This window comes from Dendropsophus ebraccatus, chromosome 6, assembly GCF_027789765.1.
Source record: "Dendropsophus ebraccatus isolate aDenEbr1 chromosome 6, aDenEbr1.pat, whole genome shotgun sequence".
Lineage (NCBI taxonomy): Eukaryota > Metazoa > Chordata > Amphibia > Anura > Hylidae > Dendropsophus > Dendropsophus ebraccatus.
This window is the reverse complement of record NC_091459.1, coordinates 49,229,587-49,257,064: the sequence shown is the minus strand read 5'-3', so window position 1 is coordinate 49,257,064 and position 27,478 is coordinate 49,229,587.

Genomic DNA, 27,478 nt, shown 5'->3' with positions numbered 1-27,478 from the left:
TCCCTGTGCCAAAATGATTCTTGACTCTGACCTCTGACTATGTCCCAATATGGACACTGTAAAGATCGGACCACTGGGACCCCCATTATAAAGTGAACAGTGGTTTACAAATGAAGTGGTAGTACACCTGCATGACCACCTCTCTATTGACTGGGTCTTGCACTGAGGACAAAAGCCAAGTGCTTTGACTATCTCATTTATTGCTATTGGTGGTGAATGGAGAGGTGGTCTTGCAGATGTGCGATCACTTCATTTGCAGACTACTGTTCAATGAATATATGTTGAGGTACCACTGTATAGAGTGAAATTTTCTAATTTTCATATCAAGTATACTTGAAAGTCAGCAACAGTCATGATTGTTGAACTTATTTTCTGGATTCTAATCCAGGTCTCTACATAAAAAGTCTGTAAATGTTTTAATTAGTTGTTATGTTAGTATGTAGAATTGGCAGTCTTGGTTTATTCACACAGACGGCTGTAAATAATCATATGTAGCATCAGTCACTGCACCTGTTGCTCCACTTAGTTTGTACATTTTGCTCCAGATCTTAAATCACAGCTGCTTTCATAGTTTTTTTTGTCTTTTCTTTTCTTTTTTTTTTAACAGAAAAACATTGTTTACTCACCAGAGACCATGTTCTGTGCTGTGAAAAAAAAATGTGGATGAACACGACACGTTATTCTCACATTTATATTATTGACAATCTTAGGGCATGAAATGATTACAGCTGGAGTCCAAGAAGAAAAGAGCCGGACTCTGCACATCTGTTTCTTTTCACAAAATTTGGCTTTGTTATATGATATGAGGAGACAAAGATTACATATCTAAAAATTCCATGCAAGATTTTTAGCCAAAATCGTATGTCTAGATAGAACTTTTAGAATTTTGTAATAGTAAAACTAGAGATTTCCATCTATAGGCTACCTTCCCACTAAAAATGACGGCCGTCTTTCTGGTCAGCCATCATTTGGTAATGATGGTCATAAATAATGTTCATGAACATTATTTGCAGCCGCTAATACCTATAGACGGCCGTCATTTGGCGCTAAAATGACAGCTGTCTGGAAAGACTGTCATTTTTACATAGTGGGAACATAGCCATAGACTGTACTCTACACTATTGTGTTATTTACTATGTTTTATGGAATAATGTATCTCCTACTGTCAATGCAGTACTCCGGAGAGTTTTTTTTTTTTTTTAATACATAGTTTTCCTTTAAAACAATCAGCATATTAGAAGGATCTAACCCACTGATATCTCCCTAATACATAAATTTCTTACCTTCATCCTCAACATAATTTTTGTGATATTAGGAGTTTAATACTTATGCTAATTAGGTGTCTTGTGATACTCAGGAAGGGACTACCACCCCCCAGGGCTGTATTTACCACTAGGCACCCGTGGTCCAGTGCCTAGGGCACCACCTTGCAGGGGGGCCGCACCTTCGAGCAGGGGGAAAGAACCAACTTTTATTTATTTATTTTTTTGAGGGGGGGCAGGTATTGTTCAGATCTGGTGTGGTGGTGTTATCCAGCCACAGTATGGCGGTATTGGTCAGGTCTGGTATGGCAGTGTTAAATATGATGCCTGGAACTATAACCTACCAATCTAACAATCCTGTGGTGAGAATTCCTTCAGACAATATGAAGACGGCTCTAATCATTGATTCAATGTGGAAATTTATTTATGTTTTAGGCCATTAAAAAAACATGAAAAATGCTATTTAATGTTTCTACATGAAGAGAAATGCATGTGGCCAAAACCACACTTTCTCATGCTCCCCAAAATGGGGCGTCTTCAGGTTTAATGCCTAGGGTAGCAGCAGCTTTTAATACGGCCCCGCCAGCCCCAGTACACTGATCTGGCCCACCCTTGGCCAGCCTTGATACTTATTAGAAGGGGCTGATTGGAGCACTGGCAGTAGTCCCCTAACTAGCATAAGGATTAAACTACTAATAGCATGGTAACAGTGCAGATGATGAATTTATTACAGTGCCACGAACAGTCAGTTTCCCCACTGCCAGCATCATATTGACAGATGATGCCATGCGGGGGGACTCCATGGCCAGCATGTCCCTGAAACACGGAGTGTGTGTATAAGGCCTAAGACTTCAGCAAGAAGAGTGCACTTCTAAGCATAATCATCTTTGCATAATCAAGCTCTTACATGTCAATGGAAAAGTCCCTGAAAAATGATCTGTGGAACATAATACACGTCAATTTCCCAATGACAAATAACTATTATTTTTTTCTCATTTCTATTGCCTATTCATATACATAGAATATAGCTAACTAGGAAAATTGTTTAGTATTTATTAAATTAGTCTCTTTTTTTTGCTCATTATACTTTTGAATTATTAATAGTTTTACTGAATATTATATTATTTTATGAAAAGGTTAATAACAAGCAGCATCACTTGGAAATACAACACAACTTGGAAATACAACAAATACATTCATGTAATAAATCCCTCTTATCCGTGAGCCAAAACCAAAATTCTGATCTGGAGCCCTCTATTTTTTTTTTTATTCACCAATCTATATATATTGTAATCAACATTGTTGATTGGTTCCCGTTTTCCACCACAGCAGCATTAATGACACTTAAAGCATGGGGAAACGAAGCGTACAGATGTAGCGTAATGATTTCCTATAGCATTTGTTCTACATCAGTTTCTTCCTCATTAGCTATACCTCAAGAATTTTGCACACAAAATTATATGTTCATGGAAAATATAGTTTTATTACATGATCATTGCAATTGCAAAAGCACTGTTCTGTCTGTAATAACTGGTTACCTATCTAAACGATTCTATTATTTTTTCGCTCCTTTAAGTTTTTGTTATGGAATAAAGAAGGGCAGGGATTGATGTTGCTTATAAATTTTGTTGAAATAACTACTTAAAGCATTTCATATATATATATATATATATACGTGTGTGTGTGTGTGTGTGTGTCTCTCAAGCACAAATTTACATTTAATAATGAATGAGTGAGCACTAACATGCTCGAATGATCGTTACATGAGTCAAATATTTTCTAATGCTCAAGGGCCCGATTTAGGTAATGAACTACTTTAAAGTCAATGGGAAACTCAAGCCTTTGTTCAGGGGCCTCCTATTTGGGGAGGGTGTCTAGTGTACTCCAAAACCTCAAAAAGTGATAGAAACACCACAAAAATGGAACTGGACCAGCAGGGGGATGGATGCATTAAAGGAGAAGTCCGGCAAAATTTTTTATCAAAGTGTTGTATTGCCCCCCAAAAGTTATACAAATTACCAATATACACTTATTATGGGAAATGCTTATAAAGTGCTTTTTCCCTGCACTTACTACTGCATCAAGGCATCACTTCCTGGATGGTGATGTCACAACCCGATTCCCAGAGCTATGCGGGCTGTGGCTGCTGGAAAGGATGATGGCAGAGGGATGCTCAGTATCCCTCCAGTGCCCTGTGTCCCTCAGTGTCAGTGTCCATCATCCTCTCCAGCAGCCACAGCCCGCACAGCTCTGGGAGTTGGGTTGTGACATCACCATTTTATCCAGGTAGTGAAGCCTTGATACAGTAGTAAGTGCAGGAAAAAAAGCACTTTATAAGTATTTCCCGTAATAAGTGTATATTGGTAATTTGTATAACTTGGGGGGGGGGGGGGCAATACAATACTTTAATAAAAGAATTATGCCACTTTTACAAGCTGACAATATTGCGCACCCACCCCAAGATAAAGTGCAATTTAAAGTTGGGAAAATAATTTGGAAACTCTCTTTCCTGTATGATTACTTGTAGAGAACCCAAAAAGGGGGGGGGGATCTTCGAATCTTCCCAAATTCGCTTTTAAAAGGCCAGCACTAAACTCTCTCTTAAAGGACAGGCACCAAACTTGCTCTTAAAGTGGCAACACCAACCTCGCTCTTAACCCTTTGAGGACCAAGCCTAAAATGACCCAGTGGACCGCGCCAATTTTCATTTTTGCGTTTTCGTTTTTTCCTCCTCCCCTTCTAAGAGTTCTAGCACTTTCATTTTTCTATCTACGGGGCCATGTGGGGGCTTGTTTTTTTTTTTTTTTTTTTCAGGAACAGTTGTACTATGTAATGGCATCTTTCATTCTACCATAATAAGTATGATGGAACCCCAAAAATATTAATTATGAAAATATAAACTGGTGAAATTGGAAAAAAGAATGCAATATGGTAACTTTGGGGAGTTCCTGTGTCTACGTTATGCACTATATGGTAAAAGTGACATGATACCATTATTCTATAGGTCAGTCCGAACACAACCACATGCAGGTTTACATATGTTTTCTAATGTTTTAAAACACTTGTCATGAAATACTTTTGTTTTTGCAATTAATTATTAATAAAACGACCCTATTGTGACTTTTATAATGGTTTTAGTTTTTCACCTACGGGGCTGTATGTGTAATTTTTTGCGCCATGATCTCTAGTTTTTAATACCACCATATCTGTGTAGATAGGACATTTTGATCACTATTTATGAATTAGTATAGCAACAAAAAATTGGTAATCCTGGCACTTTTTTCCCTCTTTTCGTTTACACTGTTCACCGTATGGGATGGTGATTGTTATATTTTAATAGATTGGACAATTACACACGCTAGGGTATATAATATGTTTATTTATTTATCTTTATATGTTTTATTTATATTATTGAAAAGGGATAGCATTGATCAGTGTAATAGAGTCTCTGTGGCAGACTCAATGAGCAGATCGCTGATCGGACCGCATGGAGGAAGGTAAGAGACCTCTGGCAGTCCGACACAGCGATCGGGACCCCCACAGTCACACTGCAGGGATTCCTATCGTTAAGTGAAAGGGGACTGCCCCTGTCACTTACACTTAAAGGGGTTAATGACAGGTTGCAGTGTGATCCCTGCAGTCTGCCATTAATGATAAGGGCCCGGCTACTGATTGCAGCCGACCCCCACCTGCTATGAAGCGCGCTCCGCTCCGGAGCGCACTTCATAACACAGGACTTACCAGTGCGCTCAGGGTCGTCTGGGGACAGGCCCCATAGCGTACCAGTACGTCCTAAGTCGTTTAGGGTTAAAGGGATGGCATATTCGCTCTTAATTTGCTCTTAAATGGACAATACCAAAGTTGCTCTTAAAGGACCGGTACAGAATTTGCTTTTAATGGGCAAGTACCATATTCACTTTCAAAGGACCAGCAGTGAATTCACTCTTAAAGGCTTGGTACTGAATTTGCTCTTAAAGGGCCAGTACTGAATTTGCTCTTAAATAGATGGTATTGATTTTTCTCTTAAAGGGCTGGCACCAAAGGCACTCTTAAAAGACCAGTACCAAATTTTCTCTTAAAAGGCTGGTACTGATTTTGCTCTCAAGGGGCCAGCACCAAAGTCGCTCTTAAAAGGCCAGTAACAAAGTTACCCTTAAAGGTTGAGCACCAAAGATGCTCTTAAAGGGCCAGTGCCAAAGAATACGCCTAATACAACCTTAGCAAACTCATGAAAAAAAAAAAAGTTGTGTCGTTAAAAGGTTAAAGTTTTTCTTAAAGAGGCACTCTTGAAGTCACTTTTAAAGCACTATGGGGAACATTTATCAAACTAATTGCGCCTGTTTTTAGTCTAATATATCTAGTTTGCGCTCAATATAAATCTAATATAAATTTATGAAGCTTTTTTAAACAAGACTATCCAAATTAGATGCAACTTTTTGAATTATATTTTTTGTTGTTAATTAGATTGAAAGTGTGCCAGAATTCTTTTTTAGCTAAATTTATTAACTGCACAATTTTTTAAAAAGTCCCACATATTGGCGCATTGCTACGTCTGCTCCGAACCAGGTGAATTTACTAGACTAATTAAAAGACCATTATTTTTAGGACACATTTACTATGCTATTAGACAATTTACATAAATTTGACTAAACACATTAGATTGGAAATTATGCCAAAACATCTTTGACAAAATCGTGTTTTTAGATTTGTTAGTAAATATCCTCCTATGTATCTTCTCCTGGAAATTCACAATTAGTTAAAAGGGTTATTCAGCATTAGAAAAACACGGCACCTTTCTAGTAGAGATAACACGACTCTTTTCTCCAGTTAAGGTGTGGTTTGCAATTAAGCTCCATTCACTTCAATGGAACTGAGTTGCAAGACCTCACCCAAACTGAAGACAGGAGTTGAGCTATTTCTAGAAGACGAAGGCCAGGTTTTTCTAATGCTGGAAAACCCTTTTAGGCTATGTTCACACTGCGTATGATTCCGGCCGCAGTGCAAACCGTGAATATACGCACGTAGTTTTGAGGTTGATGCGTTCACTTGAAAGTATACGATATATGCCTGCACAATGCACACTACGTATGAGCTTATGGCCGGATCGTATGCGGCGCCGTGAAAAATGAACAAGACCATTGTTTGAGGACGGAAATGTTCCAACTCACGGCCGTGGATTTCCATGCGGTCCCGTACGAAGTACTTATTTCAGCCAAATTGAACTTGATTTTTAGATCCAAAAGGTTCTGTGAGTTTTATTGGGCTGGGTAAAGACTTCCAAGTAAATGACCTGTTTCAGATCGCTTCGAAACAAGCTAGGGAAGCATAACTGTACTACGGGCGTATGTTCGCGGTTCGTACGCATCCGGCCGCATGTCAATTTTTCCCACGCCCATAGTTTCAGCCGCACATGTACGGCGGCGTACGAAATGCGGCCGGACTCATACGCAGTGTGAACATAGCCCTAAGGTTTATTTGTTTAATGTGAGTCATTCGAAATTAATTATTATTATTATTAATATTGTTTTGAGGACACAAATCGGGGCATAATTATTTATTATTATTACTCCCTCTCTAACTAAACATAATAATAATAATAATACCACCAACAAAAACAACAGAAATGTATACAATGTATCGCAATTGAAATGCCAACTTCTGCTAATGCTTACATTGTGCAATAGGAAAATAAGGTCCCCCTTCTGGTAATTCAGCTTATAGTCCAAGTCTCCTCCAGGTAAAAAAATAGTGCCCTACCTTCCACTACAAAATATTTTACTTAAAACATAGAAAATTAATTATACTTCCCTAAACCTGATGTCATGAGAAGTGGAGCAGTGGGAAGAGGGACAATGACACTGTATACTGTCTGCTGCATGCAGTAGAGTCCGAAGAAAAATTTTGAGGGGCCATGAGCTGCAGTAAATGCCCATGGACAATAATGTGACCAGAGGCAGAAAGTTACATTACGTCACTCCAGCAACCTGCAAAGTTAAGGATCCTATTAGACTAAGCAGTTTTTTCATTTTTCCTGATTAACGATAAATGTTACTTATAATATCGTTTACTCCTTCTGATCCCAGCAAAAGAAGGAACTTTGTCCACATACATGCAAGATTAAAATCATGGAAGATCAGCTTAAAAGATGCAATATTTTTGATCATTGCCTGCATACACACACGTCCTGCTGACAGGTACTGCTGCGCTACAGTATTCTGTTACTGATGTTCAGCATGCTCACGTTGCAGTGAGCGTGCTGAACATTACAGCCGTGGTGCATCCCTAGAAGCTGTGTGGCCGCAGCTTCTAAGGATGCTGACAAAAGAACAACTGAGCGGGCTGCAGGCTCCCCTCCCCTTCTGGAGGAGGAGCAGGTAATGTATGCTATGGCCGGCGGGGGTGAGGGGGTTGTCACTTACTTACTCGCAGTAGGATGTCAATACTTTTTTTGGGAATTCTTTATTTGATATGAAAATTGATATAAAAAATCATCTGCAGGCAGGGGGTGTAAAAACATAATAAAGGATGTATCCCCGTGCACCCGCAGCGCTACCTTCAGGGCTACTTCTGCCATGAGGCAAGATGAGTTTATTGCGGCAGTTGTTTGTAGGGGCAGCAGATTTTATGGAGTGGCCATAAATTATATTGCCTGCTATACACCACTGACTTCATTGACCCCATGACCGGCAGATAATAGCCGGACACAGACGTAGAATGCAAGGAAGTCAGGACTGCAGACATTTTGAAGGTATTGTTATATGCTTCACAATTCACTACTCTACAAGTGATGACCGCCCCTGAAGAATTGGCAACTTTGATACTTTTTCTGTCTTGTCCTCACCAAGGATGGAAGGTAGTGCTGGGACAGAGAGATTTATGGTGGGGCAGGATTGTCTATACAGTATGTACAGTATGCACTTGTTATTATAAGCTGCAGGTTTTGTGCACACACACACACACACACCTCACTTATGATTTTCAATAGGCTGGGGGGGGGTAATGAGTCAGTGTGGGCACGAGGGGGGGCACCATTTCAGGTTTCTCCTAAGGCAGCAGAAATCCTAGAATCGGCCTTGGCTGCCTTACCTATCTCTGACAGCCGCAGGCCACCTGCAGTTGTGGCTTCTGCAACGTGATGACCCAGCTGATGGATTTCCTGCTCAGCCAATCAATTACTGAGGCAGGCCAACAATGCAGCCACTGACTGGCTAAACAGGTAATCCATCAGCCAGGTTGGCATATTACAGCAGCAGGAGCCGGTGCCATAATGTACCAGGAAGCCGAGAGAAAATTACATTCAGTGGCTGTCACAGAGTAGTGAGAGTAGCCCTGTGTGGGCACAGGGAGTTGTAAGTATACATTCTTTATTATGTTCCCACACACCCCTGCCTGCAGGTGATTTTTTTATTTTCACAGGACTTCTGACGGAGCCAGTTTTCATTTTTGTGCTTTTGTTTTTTCCTCCTCGTGTTTAAAAGGCCACTGGGCTTGCATATTTTCCCCTACAGACCCCCATGAGTCCTTATTTTTGCGCCCCCATTTATACTTTGCAAGTCCTTTGGAGTCCAGGGGGCACTTTTTAGGACCTTCTTTAACTCTTTAGTGGCATCAGCCATCTTCTTCGGAGTGGTCTGCTAGGGGAGCGGCATATCAACCAGCGATAGGAACAAACTGGATAAGCTGATCAGAAGGGCCAGCTCTGTCCTTGGAAGCCCCCTGGAACTGGTGCAGGTGGTGGGGGAGCGAAGGATTTTGTCAGTGGTCAGCTCCATACTGGAGAATGACTCCGATCCTATGCATGGGACCGTGATTGCACTTGGCAGTACTATCAGTGACCGTTTGATTCACCCAAAGTGTGAGAAGGAGCGATATCGGAAGTCCTTTTTTACTGCAGTGGTTAGGCTGTACAACCAACACCGACCTATGCAGAGATCACTCCACAAAAACAACTAAAATAGTCTAATGTTTTTTGTATGTTTTTTACCTTTTTTCTTCTCTTTGTCTACTTTAATCGTATTGTCTTTACTTTACCTTTTTAGTTTTTTGTATGTGTAATATCTATGCTGCTGTAACACACTAAATTTCCCCATGGTTGGACTATTAAAGGATTATCTTATCTTAAACATTTGGTGCACTGGGGGTTGGACTACTGGCCAGCTCCTTCTCATAAAGATAGAGTTGGCACTCTGATGCTCATCACTGCAAAACAGGTTGGATCGATTAACTGGGAGGCAGTAGTTCCACACCCAATGCACCAAACACTTAATTTGCATATCAAATAAACTAACAAATTCCCCAAAACAGCACCGAGGATGAAGGTAAGAAAATTACCAGTATCCTTAAAGTTCTGTGCCCTATAGGAAGGTAACAGCATTTTATAGTCTTCTAGCCTTCTGTTAGTTTCCCTTTTATGTTAGACAGGAGTGGGAGAGGGAATATTATGTGATGGGTATGATTATATAGTCAGGGGGTGTGTATAAAGCATACAATGTAAAATATTCACACCCTTTGACTGTATAATCATGCCCATCACCTGATATTCACTCCCAATATTACAACTAAGTTCACACCCAATTGACTATTCTCTGAATTATCAGATAAACCCACCAAATTTAATTAACAGGAGGGTTTATCAAGAAACCATTAAACAGGGTGTCATCGGGGAACTCTTAAGCTACAAAAAAATTGTAATTACTAATTTTATGAGGGTTGGCTACAGGTACTCTGTAAGTCAAAGCATGATTTAGGTACTAGGCAGGCATTTTACCATTTATATAAAGAAATTGACTCAATTTGTCATGTGCATTAATGTTCATTTCTCCGTAACATGAGACATAATATAAAACTGGCTGCACATTTTGTGACAAATACTGTTGATCAGAGTACAGCTGTTCAAACCGAATTGGAATAATACACCAGTTCTATTCCCAACACAAAGATTTATGAAAAATAAGATTGTTCTCACATATTACTGATGCGCCATAAGCTACAATGTAAAATAAAGTACTGATCTCTCTCTTCATCATATTAGGTTTTACTACTCTATGCTACAGTGAAGTATTGTTCATTTTTATTGTTATTATTTATATTAGTATTTTATTTTAGTATTTTTCCTAATATATGCTGTGACCAAAAATTTACATGCAGCAATACCAAATATGTTTCTTTTTCTTTCTTTCTTTCTTTCTTTCTTTCTTTTTTAATGTTACACTTTTTAACCCTTTCCTGACAGAGTCAATATTCATTTGTTTTTTTTCTCCTTGTATCTAAAAAGGACATACAGTAGCTCTTGCATTTTACCAGACCCATATCAGCTCCTTTTTATTTCAACAATTGTACTTTGCAATGATATATTGAATGTTTAAAAAAAAAGAAGAAATGCTGTAAAGCTGATTATTTGCCTGGTGAAATTAAAAGAAAAAAAGCTGCTAATACAATCTATATATCTTTAATTTTATTTTACTCTAATTGCTCGATTATGATACTTATAACTTATACTTATTTAATTTTTTGGTCTACGGGGCTAATTGTGCCAAGATCTATCGATATCTTGCTTGCGTGTATGTGACATTTTGATCACGTTTTATTCAAATTTTACTGGATGTGATATGACCAAAAATCTGCAATTTTGCTGGGGGGGTGGGGGAATATTTAAACTTTTTATATAGATTTTTTCTACAGTCCATAGGGGACCTCTTTGATCAATACTATGATTGCTCATAGGGATTATTTTTAAGAATTCGACAGGGGCAGGCATGATAAATCTCATCATCTGTACTCTGTATTTGATTATTTGATTGTATATTAGAGTAAATTTGTTTTATAGCCCATAGGAATCTCTATTAACCATATTTAAATAAATTTGATGCATTTTAATGTAAAGGACAATCTTGTAAAGGACTAAGGACAATGTTGAATTTTTTTATTGTTTTGTTTCAGAGAAACTGAACACTTGACTGTATAAACCCCTTTAGAAGGGACTGGAAATCAAGGTATTATTCTCTATTAGCTAGACTGTAGGCCCTTTCAACCCATGGCTTGGTGCAGGGACTCCCTACCTTTGGATGCCTTGACTAACTCACAACTTTTCTTCAAATCCCCATAAAAAAACCTCTCCTGCTCTGGACAGTTCCTGTCACAGACATAGGTGGCAATGGAGAACACTGTGTCAGACTGGAATGAATACACCACTTCCTGCAGGACATACAGCAGCTGATACTGGAAGACTTAAGATTTTTTAAACAGAATCAAATTACAAATCTGAATAACTTTTTTGACACCACTTGAATTGAACGGAAAAATTTTCGCTGGAGTACCCCGCAAAGTCCTCTAACATCCTAAAAAGTAAACAGACGTTTACTAAATGACGTCACCATAAAGCAGACATGTTGTAGATGTTGCAGTAATAATTAGTTTATGTGGCATGACTATCTTTCTTAGAAAAAGAGAATTTTGAATATAAAGAAATTTAAATTTTTCTAATTTTTGTGCAAATGTGTTTTTTTTGTTTTTACAAAAAACTACTTAGTGTAGCAACCAAAGTATACCACAAACATAAAGAGGAATCTGTCACGAAAAAACTATCTCAGAATAACCACGATAGTTAAAAACACTGCAGAGTTATTACTACTTAAAGAGAGACAGGTCAGATTTGAAAAATATCATTCTTTGGACACCAGCGGGTGCGAGCTGCGGAAAGCGCGATGGGTTATCCGTCGCCATTCCGCAGTGTGCACGTACCCTATGGCTGCATCCAACTTCTTCGGAGAAACCCCAATGTGATCAAGGCTCGTTCATCTTTATTCTTTACTACTAACCTCTGATTTGAAATGATGAAATTTTCATACAATTTTTTTTGTTGTTTTGGTCCATGAGGATTCAGAACCGTATACTGTGACATATAAATTATATCACTCAATAATCCTGGTCATTTTCTAGAATGAACTTCTACTGCTAACTATATTTTTGTTTCCAGAAGTTCTTAAATATTCTACTTATGCAAGGATTATAATTCCCTGCAAATTGGTAAAAATGTGTCTGTTCAAATGTAAATGGTATTGAGTAGTTGATTAATGATGAAAAACAATTTAGAAGCCTGTTCAGGTGTAATAGAACACTCTAGAAAATGAACACGATTATTGAGTGATATAATTTAAATGTCACAGTATACGGTTCTGATCCTCATGGACCAAAACAAAGCAAATGTGTAAGAGAATTTCATCATTTCAAATCAGTATTATTTCATTAAGGCTAGTATGCTTATGATTTAAAGACATTGTGCTGCCTTTTCTGGCAGTTCCACCTGAGGATTTCAGCTGAGCTGCCTGTTTACAGAACCATGGAGAAAGAAATGAGATTGAAAAAAACAGCACATATTCAACCAGAGGGACTGAAATTAATTTAACTTTTTTATGTTGGCAAAAACTATGCAATAATCACATAAAACAAACTTGTTGAATAAAAATGAAAGCTATGTCTCAAAGCAATTTTATGGTTTAAATATTAATTTAAAAAAATGAAATGTTTCAAAAAATTATATATATATATATATATATATATATATATATATATATATATATGTATATATTGAAGAAAAGATAACTTGTCAGTTGTCTCAACCAGTGGTATATCATTGTGGGGGCATTAAATTGGCCCCAAGCAAAAAATTTTGGAGCGCAAAAAAAGTTGTGCCCCTAAGTTTGTAAAATGAGCAACAATGTACAGCAGCGTGGGTCTTCGCCAGGCTGCTTGATGCTTGAAATGTTTCATTGTGTGCTATCTGCAGAAGAGTGGAAGGGAACAATGAACGCTCGAGCAGAGGAAAGGTGAGCAGGATTTGGGGGGATTTGCCTACTCACCCAATTGCCTTACTCACCAACCCCGACCCACTTACTTACTTACTTAATGCAGGTCACTAGAGAGTCATTATTTGGGGTAGTGAAGGTAGGTAAAAGGTGGAAAATTTGCTGAAAGGGTGCAGAGCCTAACATGTTTGTCTGTCACAATCTGCGGAGCCAAGCCATGGTTGGAAGAATTCTTCATGGTGGGCTAAGCAAGACAAAAAAGAAAATCAAATAAAAAAGAATTAATCTTAGAAGATACCCCTGTGAGTTACTGGATGTAAATGCAATGTAAACTCTTATACTGTCTGCAGAACCTGTGCAGAGCTGGGATCATCACTGCATGGGTTCTGTATTGGGAGGTATTGCTTGTAATGTTAGTGATCACGGTACGGCAAAAAGAAAATCCTTGTAAAGCAGCGGTATTAGTGATATTGGTCTGTGTATTGCAGTTTTTATTATGTATTGGTATGGGAGCATTATCCAGTCACTACATGGTAGTAATGGTACTGGTCATGGTGTGGAAGCATTATTTTACCCTTGTATGTTATTAGAGTGGTTAGTCTGTGTATAGTGTTTTTTAATTTGTAAAAACGTGGTAGTATTTAGTCACTGCAGTAGTAAAAGTCATTCTGGTGTACAGGTATTGTTATATTTTTTGAAAATCCCAAACCTTTAGAAATCCTGTGCGTGCTTCTGGACAATGACAATGCATACAATGTATCTATCCCCACTATCTTACATTCATGGGACTGCTGTATGTGTGCATGTGTGTAAGTGGCATAAAACTTTGCTTTTTCCCAGGCAGCAAAGCTATGAGATACGAGAGATGATGGATCCTCTTTATGAATTATGTAATACAAATTGTGTAATACATTGTTGTAATGTAAATTGTTAGTCTTTTAGCATTTTATATCCAATGAAAATTAAATATGAGGGAAAGAGGAAAACACTCAATAGTAACATAGTAACATAGTTACATAGTAAATAAGGTTGAAAGAAGACAAGAGTCCATCAGGTTCAACCTAGCGAAACCCTACTGTATTGATCCAGGGAAGGCAAAAACCCCTATGAGGCAGACGACAACCACCCCACCACAGGGAGAAAACTCCCCCCGACTGCAATGGCAACCAGAATAATCCCTGGATCAACGTATCTCCGGAAATCTAATGCCCATAACTTGTAATATTATATTGTTCAAGAAAAGCATCCAGGCCTCCCTTGAACTTATTTAATGAATCGGCCATGACAACATCATGTGGCAGAGAGTTCCACAGTCTTACCGCTCGTACAGTAAAGAACCCGCGTCGATGCTGATGATAAAATCTTCTTTCCTCTAGAAGTAGAGGATGCCCCCTTGTCATGGTTACAGACCTAGGAGTAAAAAGACCACTACAAAGATCTCTGTACTGTCCATTCATATATTTGTACATTGTAATCAGATCGCCCCTAAGATGTCTTTTTTCTAGTGTAAATAACCCCAAGCTTGAAAACCTGTCCTGGTTCTGTAACCCACCCATTCCCTTAATGACCTTTGTTGCCCTCCTCTGCACCCGCTCTAGTTCAGCTGTTTCCTTCTTATATACCGGTGCCCAAAACTGTACACAGTATTCCATGTGTGGTCTGACCAGTAATTTATAAAGAGGCAAAACTATGTTCTCATCTTTAGCATCTATACCTCTTTTGATGCATCCCATTATTTTATTAGCCTTGGCAGCTGCTGCCTGGCACTGATCACTAAAGTTGAGTTTACTGTCCACCAATAACCCCAGGTCCTTTTCGGAAGTAGTTTTACCCAGTGTTATTATTTAGCACATAACTGTATTTATTATTTCTATGGCCCAAGTGCATAACCCTACATTTATCCACATTAAACTTCATTTGCCATTTCACCGCCCAAGCCTCTAGCTTTTCCAAATCCCTCTGTAATATGATATTATCCTCCTCTGTACTGATTACTTTACCCAGTTTAGTATCGTCTGCAAAAATGGAGATTCTGCTCTGTAGCCCCTCAACAAGATCATTAATAAAAATATTAAAAAGAAGTGGACCCAACACTGACCCCTGTGGTACCCCACTAGTAACTAAAACCCAATCTGAATATGTTCCATCAATGACCACCCTCTGTTTTCTATCACACAACCAGTTACTTACCCAATCTTTTCTTCAATAGTACCAACAAAGCATTCAGTTCCTTGTCTTTTACTTGAACACCTTCTTAATTACCTTAACTGCCTAATGCATCAGAACTTTTCTATGCCTATAACAAAAACAGTCTATCGGTATTGTTTTTCTGTTCCTTTTGAAATATTCAATTAAATGTTTAAAAAAGCATTTACTACTAGTGATAATAATAGTAATAACAATGTTAAAGATCTGAATTGTAAAACAGCTTTGCAGCAATCAGTTTGACACAGGAGACGCTGAGGTGTGCAGTCTTTTTGCACATACCATTTACTCATTTAATGTAGTCAAATGGGCTAAATACTATCAGAAATAAGAAGAGAGTTCACATGTGAGTTTTTGACCCCTTTTTAGACTAGGATCTTAATAACAGTACCACTTGGGTTGCTTTGATGGTGTTCCTATACTACAGTCTGTGCACAAAAAGTCAGAGTGTAGAAGGCAAAACCATAGTGAAAAAATCGTCCTAGCACAGTAAAAAGTTTAAACTGAATGTCAGGATGGTATCTTTGCGGAGCGTCATGCGTCCCTCTGCTCATGCTGTGCGGCCGAGAAGGTGCTGATTTTCTTGCATTCTGTTTCTGTGTTTTGTTTTGTAGTGTGTGAACACTGGTTATTTGCTCACCTTGAGAGGCACACCCGACTTTACCTGCTGAGTTCTGTCTGGCCATGTCAGGGTTAATCTGTGTTTTGGTTCTGCTGTGACTGACAGGTCTTCCTGCCAGTGGATCTGTTTTGTTCTCAGCTGTCTGTGCTTGGAGATCAGGGGGATGGTCCAATTATGTTCTGGATCAGAACCCTGGCCTCCTATATAACTACCTCAGTCTGGGATATCTTGGCCGGATATTGAGCTTGTCTCTGCCTGGTTCTGTGTTTCTATTCTTGCTCTGTTTATTCTGACTCTGCTTTGTATTTCTGACCTTTCCTGCTTGCTGCCTGCCCCTGACCATACTGCCTGTTTTTTGACCTTGCCTTTGGATTGTGATTTTGTACTTTTGCTGCCAGATTGTTGTGACCCGGACAGTCGACCATTCTTTATTGTGTTTTGTCTGTCTGTCTTGTCCTTGTGTCCCACCTAGCCAGTGCAGGGACTGACGCCCAGTTGCTCGCCGCCATCTTAGGGCGGATTGTGGCAAATAGGTAGAGGACAGTGGGCGGGGCTGAGCTTAGGGCTCACTGTGTTGTCTTGTCCTGCTGTCCGGTTCCTGACACTGGAGTCCCAAGGACTGAGTGAGAGGGATGACATTGGAAGGAGCAAGAACAGGAGCATAGCAGAAATTTGAAGATATCAAAGCGGGCGCAGTAGGGGAGCAAGGGAGGTGAGTATGTTGTTGTTTTTTTTTTATTTATTGCATGGGGAGATATTTTCCCAGAAAACCCCTTTACACTTTGACAACCAGGCAAATATTCATTTTTGAACCTTTGTTTTTTCCTCTTTGTGTTTAGAAGGCCATAGTGATTGCATTTTTCACCTACAGACCTACATGAGTCCTTATTTCTTGCTACATCATTTGTACTTTGCAATGACAGACTTAATTTTTCCATAAAATATGCTGCGAAACAGAAAAATAATTATTTGCACAGGGTAATTCACAGGCAATGAAGCCCATTAGAGACCCCTAATAGGCCTCCTTGCTTGTCAATCCCCATGCAGAGCACACTGGCAGGACAGAGAGCTGTGACTAGTCATGACTAGTTCATGGCTCTTCCCCTGCTTCATGCATGGGATTAAAATGCATTTTACCAGACATCAAAGACCACAGAGCCCAACTAACACCAACCAGACGCAAGGTGCGTTCAGGCGTTCTAGGCCAAATGGGCTGATTGGTTGTCTTTAATAGTTCAGGCGATTCCGCTTGTGGCAATATAAAATATGTTTATTTATAAAATGGGAAAAGGGGTGTGATATAAACTCTTATAATGGGATGGAATTTTTTATTAATGAAAAACATAGAAGTCCCTTGGGAACTTCTATAATAACTGCACTGATCTCTTATAGTAAGAAATGGAAGGTGTAGACGGCACTGTGCGGCAATAGCTCCGGTGGGTGCACAGCCCTGTAAGAGTTAGACTCAAACTCCTGCTGAATTCAAACAACGTAGCGATGAGGCGGCACTACAGATATAGTGAATAAAGCAAGTGTATTTATTCACCCATTATGTGCAATACAACGTTTCAGTTTCTAAATGAAACCTTTTTCAAGCTACACAAACTGAAACGTTGTATTGCACATAATGGTTGAATAAATTCACTTATTCACTATATCTGGAGTGCCCCCTCATTGCTATGTTGTTTGATCTCTCATTGTATATATGTACTGCACTGATCTATGAAATCAGTGCTCAATAACTATCAGCTGCTGGAGCCCATAGTAATTGAGTGATAAGCGAGGATCAGCTTCATTGCAACAATGACTCCCAGCCCAGCCAAAAGCAGGGATCGTAAAATAGGAAAAGAAAGGCTTCAGCTCACCCCGTTTGGCACAACGTGGTTTCAAATTCATGCAGTTCCCCAGAGGGCAGGAGCACGTAAACAGGTAAAGTTGCGGGCCGTCACCCGTGTGGAGGATATAAAAACCAGAGAAAAATTACAGCTCCTAAAAACGTGTGTTCGTTTTATTGGTACAACTTAAGAAAAAAACAAGAAACATTAAAAACACGCCGACGCGTTGCGGAGGAAGCCCTCCTTAATCATGGCCATGATTAAGGAGGGCTTCCTCCGCAACGCGTCGGCGTGTTTTTAATGTTTCTTGTTTTTTTCTTAAGTTGTACCAATAAAACGAACACACGTTTTTAGGAGCTGTAATTTTTCTCTGGTTTTTATAAAAGCAGGGATCGACGCTCCGAATCACAGGGGTAGGGGGTGATCCTGCCACTAGACCCTAGGTGATGGCTTTTTCAAGCCATTTATATGTTGCTTCAGTTTTGAAAGTGGCCTTTAAATGGTTATTTGGCCAGGCATGGTACCTGGCTGCTATCATATGTAACTCCTCTTAAACATGTTACAATATATTTAAGTTTGGATTTGTTTCCTATGTGGTAAAATGATTAAAAAACTAAATATTGACATTCTTTTCTGTTTTAGGCTGTGAAAACAAGAATAAAAAATCACATTGTTGGAGTAATAGAATGGCAGGCAATCTATTTTGTAAGGCATGACAGATCTGAAGATATTCATAGAAATGTTTAGAGAAGAGATAGGTGAGTGAGAAAGTTGTTCAAATGGTGAGAGAATATTACCAAGGAAATGTTGTACATGATACATGGCAATTCCCAATTAAATAGATGAGTTTTAGGAATTATGCAATTTAAAGGGAAAGGACATCTCAAACAGCCCCCATGGCTACTTAAAGGGGTATTCCAGGAAAAATCAATAAATTAGCTATGGAAAGGGTTAACCAAGGTTAATCCTTTCCTAATATACTTACCAGTCCTTTATTGGCCCCCAAGGAGATCTCCGGTCTGGTCACGTGAGCATTCAGGCTGCAACTCGCGGATCCTCTTCTTCCGGTTCGGTGACGTTACCATACCCGGCCGGTGTCTGGCTTTCCTCCTTATTAGCAGCAGAGCACTGAACCCTGACTGGCTGGCTAGCGTGTAGCCAATCAGGGTTTAGTGCACAAAACCTATATTAGGGACTCTGACCAATATTTACTGATAAGGGTTCAATTCATATACAACCAAAACAAACAACCCTTAAATAGTTAAATAAAGAAATTGCATACCAATAGATATGACCAAAATCTGAATGCTTTATTAATGCATAAACCCAAACCTATCCCATAAAAACAACATGAACACATGGGACACTTAAAAACAGGGTGCAGGGACCATACATAAATACATAACAACATCACATTCAATTACACAAAGGGGAAAGATAAAAAAATTACATAAATAATGGGATTCCAAATGGCTCAATCAACATACCTTAAAGTGCAATGTGCAAAGTTCTTGTAAATAACTGGTACCGAACCGTTACGAACCAGATTTGTTACGAACTTTGCAAAAAGTTTGGTTCGGTACTGAACCGAACTTTCAAAAAGTTCGTTAAAATCGCAACGGCGTCGCAAAACTGTACTTTAATCAGAGAATAGAACAGGATACAAGGGATTATTACTCCTTTGTATTTTTATGTGAATATCAAGGTGTGTGACTTCACTCCAGGTACAGGAAGTGCTTGAGCCTGGCTGCAGTTCCTCATTGTGTTTCCAGACGGCAGAGAGAAAGGAGGTGTACGTTAGGCAGAGAGGGAAAACACATAGATTACATATCCAAACAACTGGATAAGTACAGGGAGAGATAGAGAAGGAGTATATATTGTTTGTGAGAGAAGCAGGAGAGAGGAAGATAAAAAAAAAAGGGAAAGCTTGATAAGCCCATACATAGTGAAAGAAGCTGAGAAATCAAGAGTTAGGTAGAGAGAGGGAGAGATAGGCATCTAACTAAAAAATTGTGATATCTAGGGAGAGATAGGGAGATAAAAAAAAGAAATAGGGAGAGTAAAGTGAGAAGAGTCACTCAGGACACGTAGCATTGAACCAGCTACTGTTCCGTGACAGAGAGGAGACGCTAGACGTTTCTGCTCTACTGGGTCCCGTTAACCGCATATAGCCGCAAGCAAAAAGGTTTAAAAAAAACGTAAAAAAAAAAAAGTTTGTTTGTTTGTGATCAGCTGTTCTAGGTGACGCTAATTCAGCGACCCACAAAAGCTGTCCGTTAGTGCTCTGCTGGTTGCCGTCAACCCCGTCTAGCTGCCCGCAACCCAAAAAGTTTTAAAAAACTTAAAAAAAATAAAAAAAAGTTTGTTTGTTTGTTTGTGATAAGCTGTTCTAGGTAACGCTAAGTCAGCGCTCCACAAAAGCTGTCCGTTTGTGCTCTGCTGGTTGCCGTCAACCCCGTCTAGCTGCCTGCAACCAAAATAGTTAAAAAAAAAAACTTAAAAAAAATAAAAAAAGTTTGTTTGTTAGTTTGTGATTAGCTGTTCTAGGTGACACTAAGTCAGTGCCCCACAAATGATTTCCGTTTGTGCTCTGCTGGTTGCCGTCAACCCCGTCTAGTGGCCCGCAACTAAAAAAGTTAAAAAAAACTTCAAAAAAAATAAAAAAAGTTTGTGATAAACTGTTCTAGGTGACGCTAAGTCAGCGCCCCACAAAAGCTGTCCATTTGTGCTCTGCTGGTTGCCGTCAACCCCGTCTAGCTGCCCGCAACCCAAAAAGTTTTAAAAAACTTAAAAAAAACAAAAAAAGTTTGTTTGTTTGTTTGTGATCAGCTGTTCTAGGTGACGCTGAGTCAGCGCCCCACAAAAGCTGTCCGTTTGTACTCTGCTGGTTGCCGTCAACCCCGTCTAGCTGCCCGCAACCAAAAAAGTTTAAAAAAACTTAAAAAAAAAATAAAAAAAAGTTTGTTTGTTTGTGATAAGCTGTTCTAGGTGACGCTAAGTCAGCGCCCCACAAAAGCTGTCCGTTTGTGCTCTGCTGGTTGCCGTCAACCCCGTCTAGTGGCCCGCAACCAAAACAGTTTAAAAAAAACTTTTAAAAAAATTAAAAGTTTGTTTGTTTGTTTGTGATAAGATGTTCTAGGTGATGCTAAGTCAGCGCCCCACAAAAGCTGTCTGTTTTTGCTCTGCTGGTTGCCGTCAAACCCGTTTAGCCACCCGCAACCAAAAAAGTTAAAAAAAACTTTAAAATTTTTTTAAAAAAATTAGTTTGTTTGTTTGTGATCAGCTGTTCTAGGTGACACTAAGTCAGCGCCCCACAAAAGCTGTATGTTTGCGCTCTGCTGGTTGCCGTCAAATCTGTTTAGCCACCCGCAACCAAAAAAAGTAAAAAAAATATAAAAAAAAATGTTTTTTTTGTGATAACCTGTACATTTCTGCTTTGCTAGGTGCCTCCAACCCACAAAGCAATAGTCACTGAAACTTTGTGCCTTCTGGCCAATAGATTATTTCTTTTTCAAAATTTACACCAACCAAACAACTATGTCCAAGCGTCCTACTTCCAGCACTTCCCAGGCATGGACTGCAACAGCAGGCGGTGAGGGTGGGAGAAGTGGCAGCACCAGGCCCGGTGACAGCCGGGGCAAAAGGTGTGGCAGCAGGGTGCAGCTACCCCAGACGCCCACGGGCCATGTAAGAACCACACAACCAGCGGTTCTAGATTGGCTTACCCAATCCTCCAGTTCCACTGCCCAAAGCTCCCAAACGAGGTCAGCTGGATCATCCGACACTACCCTTACATGGGACGGTTAGCGACAGTCCTCTGCCCCGTCCCCTGTTATAAATATGCCACTCACCTATGGGGCACCTTCTGCCAGGGAACTCTTGGCAATCCTTGATTTGCCCTTGGAGTCTCTACCACTGTTTAGTGATGATGATGATGAGGAGGAGGTAGTAGTCCCCCAAAGGCAGCAGGTGAAACTTGCAGAGACTGCAGAGGAGGTGTTGGCTGTAAGCAGTCAAGAGAGTCAGGGAGGGGCATCCAGTGCCACACCTGAGATCCTGTCCCAGCCCCTGGAGGAAAGTAGCAGTGGTGGTGATGATGATGTCGCTGATCGGATGTGGCGCCCTCAAGCAGCATTATCTTCGGCATCATCAGGGAAGGAAAGTGAGGTGCTACCGAAGCAGCAACATCCCACTGGTGCAAGGAAGCGAGGCACAAGAGGGAGGGGTAGAAGGCAACCTACCAGGCAGACTTCATCAATACCTTTAAGCCTTGGTCCTGAGAGGGCACCCTCAGGCAGCGGTTGCAGTGAACAACCAGCAAGACCCCCCGTGGCTGGCAGCAAACCACGGTCCTTTGTCGTCTGGCAGTTCTTTCGCCTGGGGACAGATAAGTACTTCGCTCTGTGCCTGCTGTGCAATGAGAGGGTCAGTCGTGGCAGGGGTCATAATCTTGGGAAAACATCCATGAGGAAGCATATGAAAAGGCAACACCAACAGGCCTGGAAAACCCGTGACCCAAATACCACCTCCTGTCAGGATGCACTCAGGGCTCGTCAGCCACGGTTGCCAGCAGCAGCACAGTCTCCCTGCCATCTACACCCCTAATGAGACAGCAATCCCTGACTGAGTCCATGGCCAAACGTCAGGTGTACTCTAGCAGCCATCCCATGGCACAGAAACTGACCGGACACCTGGTTAAGCTGCTGGTGCTTCAGTCCCTGCCTTTTAATGTTGTGGACTCCCAGCCTTTCAGGGATTTCGTGTCGTGTGCGCACCCCAGATGGCGAGTCCCCAGCCGCCACTACTTCTCTAGCAAAGCTGTCCCATCACTGCACAGTTATGTGAAGAGAAAGGTTGGCGACTCATTGGGACTCTCGGTGTCCAAGACAGTGCACCTGAGTCCTCTAATTATGGGCAAGGGCAGTACATGTCCGTTACTGCCCATTGGGTCAACATCCTCCCAGGAGACCATCAGGAAGTTGGCCCATTCTTGCCACTGTCACCTCCACGGTGCTTTAGGGGGCCAGCAGCGGGTAGCACAAGTTCTGCCTCCACCACCACTGCAGTCCAACCTGACCCAGTGTCTTACCACCGATGTCAGGCCCGCCGCTCTCAGGCTGTCCTCCATTTAGTGAGCCTGGGTCAACGAAGCCACAGTGGGCAGAAGCTCCTTAGGACCATCAGGGAGGAGATAGCTGAATGGCTGACCCCACGTCGACTAACGGTGGGAAGTGTCGTAGCGGACAAAGGGAGGAACATTGTCTCTGCAGTTCAGCGGGGAGGGCTGACTCATACACCTTGTATGGCACATGTGATCAACCTCATAGTGCAGAGGTTTATCCGATCATTTCATGCACTACATGACCTTATGAGGATGTCACGTAGAGTGTGCAAACATTTCAGCCATTCCTACGCTGCAAGGAACACCCTGCTCAGAATCCAGAGACAGCGCAGCCACCCTGTTGGACCCTTGCTTCCTCTGCAAAATGGCAGAATTCTTCCCGCCATCACAGAGGGAGGCTAAACTGGTGTACTACAGGGACATGCTCACCAGTCAGTTGGTCTCAACTTACCTGCGAGACCAGACAGGTTCCCAGACAACATCCTCTGGGGGGGAACCAGCGTGCTCCACTCCCACCACCACTAGTGGAGGCGTCAGAAGTCGCTACAGCCTGCAAGCCTTCATGAGCGATTTCATGCAGCCAGCTGGTGAAGAAATGACACAGCCCACAGCGTGGACCAGCATGAGCTCAGCCACCAGGTCACTGCCTACCTTGATTCCACCCTGCCCCAAAGTGTCACCGACCCCGTGCAGTACTGGGCAGAAAATTTGCCTCAACTGGCAGAGTTTGCCTTGGCTCTGCTGTCCTGCCCAGCCAGTAGTGTGGCGTCAGAGAGGGTATTTAGTGCGGCGGGTAACATCGTAACACCACAAAGAACGAGGCTCTCTTGCCACAGTGTGGAGATGCTCACTTTTGTTAAGATGAATCGTGCCTGGCTTACATCAGATTATACCACCCCCCTGCCTGATGTGAATGACTAAGTCATCAGTCACCCGTCTTGCATGGCAATCCGTGTGTCCAAGAAATTGACCTTAATATCCTAAATATGTGCCCAACGTAAAAATCCGTAATTTAACTTATTATGTAATGTTCCCCCCTTAGACCCCAATTTAAAAAAAAAAAAATCACATTAAAAATTCCCAACTTAATTCAGATACATTTGAAAAAACAGATCCCCATTTCCAAATTTGATGCCCATGGTGTGTTGGCCATTTAACATCTCCACACCAGATTAATGCCTCACACCAGTGCACCGTCCAACCCATACCCCAAGAACAGTAGCAACCCTAAAATAATCCCCACGACTATGCTTCAAAACCGTGCCAAGGAACACTACTCACCGTTTTGTGTGCGGATACAAACTGTTCTTGAGGTGTTTTGTGGATATCATGAGAGTAGTGAAATCTTGCACTGCAAATCCCGATGGGGTTCTTCTGTGTGCAAATTATTTCACGCCTCTCATGCAGTCACGCGTGGAATAAGGCTGTCTATGGGGTATATATCATGGAGGCTGCTGTCCTTCAACTGTGATATAAAAAACCACCACAGTTAGTTACAGCAACAAACAGTTGCTGAAAGGCAGCTTAACTTTCCTTATTTACGGGTGCCTTTACAATGGGAGTTTTTTTTTTTTGTGGTTCCCTGGCTAAATTCCACAGCGCATCGTTGGCTGATTTTATGCCACCTTTAGTACTATGGGGCTGGGCGCAAATACCCAGTTCAGAGCAGAACTGGGTATGTCGGGCCGGCAACCTAGTAATGAATGCCATTTGGTGAACGGTATAAAAATGCCCTGTGGATTTTACTCAGCAGACCCGCAGCCACATGTGAAGGTACCCATAGGGTGAGGTTTTTTTGGGAGTGACAAAAGCGAGGGTGTGAGGTCACTCCCATACCCCATCAGGGGTTTTTCCCCTACCCACTTTAAAAGATAAGTCCAGGCAATCAATAACTTTCTGTACCCTTACTTGACCCAGAAACTTATAAATTGACCGGACTTATCCTTTAAGCCAGCTGGTGACAGCACTTAAAAAACACAAAAGCATACATCCATTGGATTGGACGCTACACTCGGTTAGGACATCAAACTGGTGTTAAGAAAAAAAAAAAAAAAATAAATATATATATATATATATATATATATATATGTGTATCGCCAACAGCCATAGGCCCAGATTCAACAGGTTTGACACCAGAGTAGTTGCGTCAAATTGTAAAGCAAGTGCCAGTTAGGTGTCAATTTAATGAAAATTGGACACGTATTTTTGGATAATGGAACTGGGGTAAAGCCTTCTTGAATCTGTGCCTTTTTAAATGTCCTTTCTTCACCTCATGGATTCTGTGGGTGAGGTTCTCTGTCTATTTTACCGTATCCTGCTAGACTAGGTGTAATGTTAGAGGGTTTTTTTTTTTTAACGTTGACTGTCCTGTGCTGAACTCTACATCAACATGTTGTCATGTTTAACCTCTTAAGGACATATGACGTACCCGTACGTCATATGTCCTCATTAGCACTTCAAAGCGGGGCCGCGCGGCGACCCTGCTTTGAAGCGCCGCGGTCCCGGGTGCCGCGTGTAGCCCGGGACCGCCGCTATTAGCAGGCACGGTCTGATTGCCGTGCCCGCTAATTAGCTAACCGGAGGCAACCTTTCCCTGGGGTCTAGTGGGGGAGATCGCTCCTCTGGGACGTTGTCCCGGAGGAGCGATCTCCGTTGCTGATGCCGGCCGGGGACTCGTCCAAGATGGCGCCATCCCCTGCTTGGCACTCGTTTACTTCCGGCTGCAGCAGCCGGAAATAAACGAGTGCCTATCTCATTGATCTCTGCAGCATATCAATGCTGCAGAGATCTCAATGAGAGATCAAAGTATATATACTAGAAGTCCCCTAGGGGGGCTTCTAGTATATGTGTAAAAAAAAAAAAAAAAAGTGTTGTTTATAGTAAAAAGCCCCCTCCCCTAATAAAAGTCAGAATCACCCCCCTTTTCCTAGGTTTTAAATAAAAGTAAACAAATAAACAAATAAATAAACATGTTTGGTATCGCCGCGTGCGTAATCGCCCGAACTATTAATTAATCACATTCCTGATCTCACACGGTAAACGGCGTCAGCGCAAAAAAATCCCAAAGTGCAAAATTGCGCATTTTTGGTCGGATCAAATCCAGAAAAAATTTAATAAAAAGCGATCAAAAAGTCGTATATGTGCAATCAAGGTACTGATAGAAAGACCACATCATGGCGCAAAAAATGACACCTGACACAGCCCCATTGACCCAAGAATAAAAGCGTTATAAGCCTGGGAATGGAGCGATTTTAAGGAACGTATATTTGTTAACAATGGTTTGAATTTTTTATAGGCCATCAGATACAATATAAGTTATACATATTTTATATATACATAATCGTAACGACTTGTGGAACATGCATAACAAGTCAGTTTTACCCCAGGGCGAATGGCGTAAAAACACAGTTCCCCCAAATAAAAGAAATGCGGGTTTTTTTTTTTCAATTTCACCACACTTTTAATTTTTTTCTGGTTTCGTAGTGTACCAAATGCAAAAATTGAGCCTGTCATTGCAAAGTACAATTAGTGACGCAAAAAATAAGGGCAAAAAATTTGTGCCTGAATTAATAATACTGGCCTGGAATCATTCAACTGCTGCATCCTCCTCCTCCTTCCCCTCAAGTAGCCTCTCCTCAATAATACTGGCCTGGAATCGATAAACTGCTGCCTCCTCCTCCTTTTCAAAAAGCCTCTCCTCTATAATACTGGCCTGGAATCGATCAACTGCTGCCTCCTCCTCCTCAAGTAGCCTCTCCTCAATAATACTGGCCTGGAATCGATCAATTGCTGCCTCCTCTTCAAGTAGCCTCTCCTCGATAATTCTGGCCTGGAATCGATCAACTGCTGCCTCCTCCTGCTCTTCAAGTAGTCTGTTTTTAATTATACTGGCCTGGAATCAATCAACTGCTGCCTCCTCCTCCTCATGTAGCCTCTCCTCGATAATACTAGCCCGGAATCGATCAACTGCGGCCTCCTCCTCAAGTAGCCTCTCCTCAATAATACTGGACTGGAATCGATCAACTGCTGCCTCCTCCTGCTCTTCAAGTAGTCTGTTTTTAATTATACTGGCCTGGAATCAATCAACTGCTGCCTCCTCCTCCTCAAGTAGCCTCTCCTCGATAATACTAGCCCGGAATCGATCAACTGCGGCCTCCTCCTCAAGTAGCCTCTCCTCAATAATACTGGACTGGAATCGATCAACTGCTGCCTCCTCCTGCTCTTCAAGTAGTCTGTTTTTAATTATACTGGCCTGGAATCAATCAACTGCTGCCTCCTCCTCCTCAAGTAGCCTCTCCTCGATAATACTAGCCTGGAATCGATCAACTGCTGCCTCCTCCTCAAGTAGCCTCTCCTCAATAACAGATCAAGGAAGAAAAAAGGGCTGGACACACCATACAAGTGCACACCACAAGTATAAAGTATCAAAAAGTCTAAATTTTATTTAAGCAAATTATGAAACACCAAACACATGATTAAAAACATCTAAAACGTTCCCATAAGGAACACAAAATAGTCAAGGTTGACCCACATACATGATAAAAAGTGGGTCTAAACCCTACAGGGGGCTAAATGCACATAATAATGCAGCCATGACCGGAGCTACCAAACATCAAGGCGAACAACAG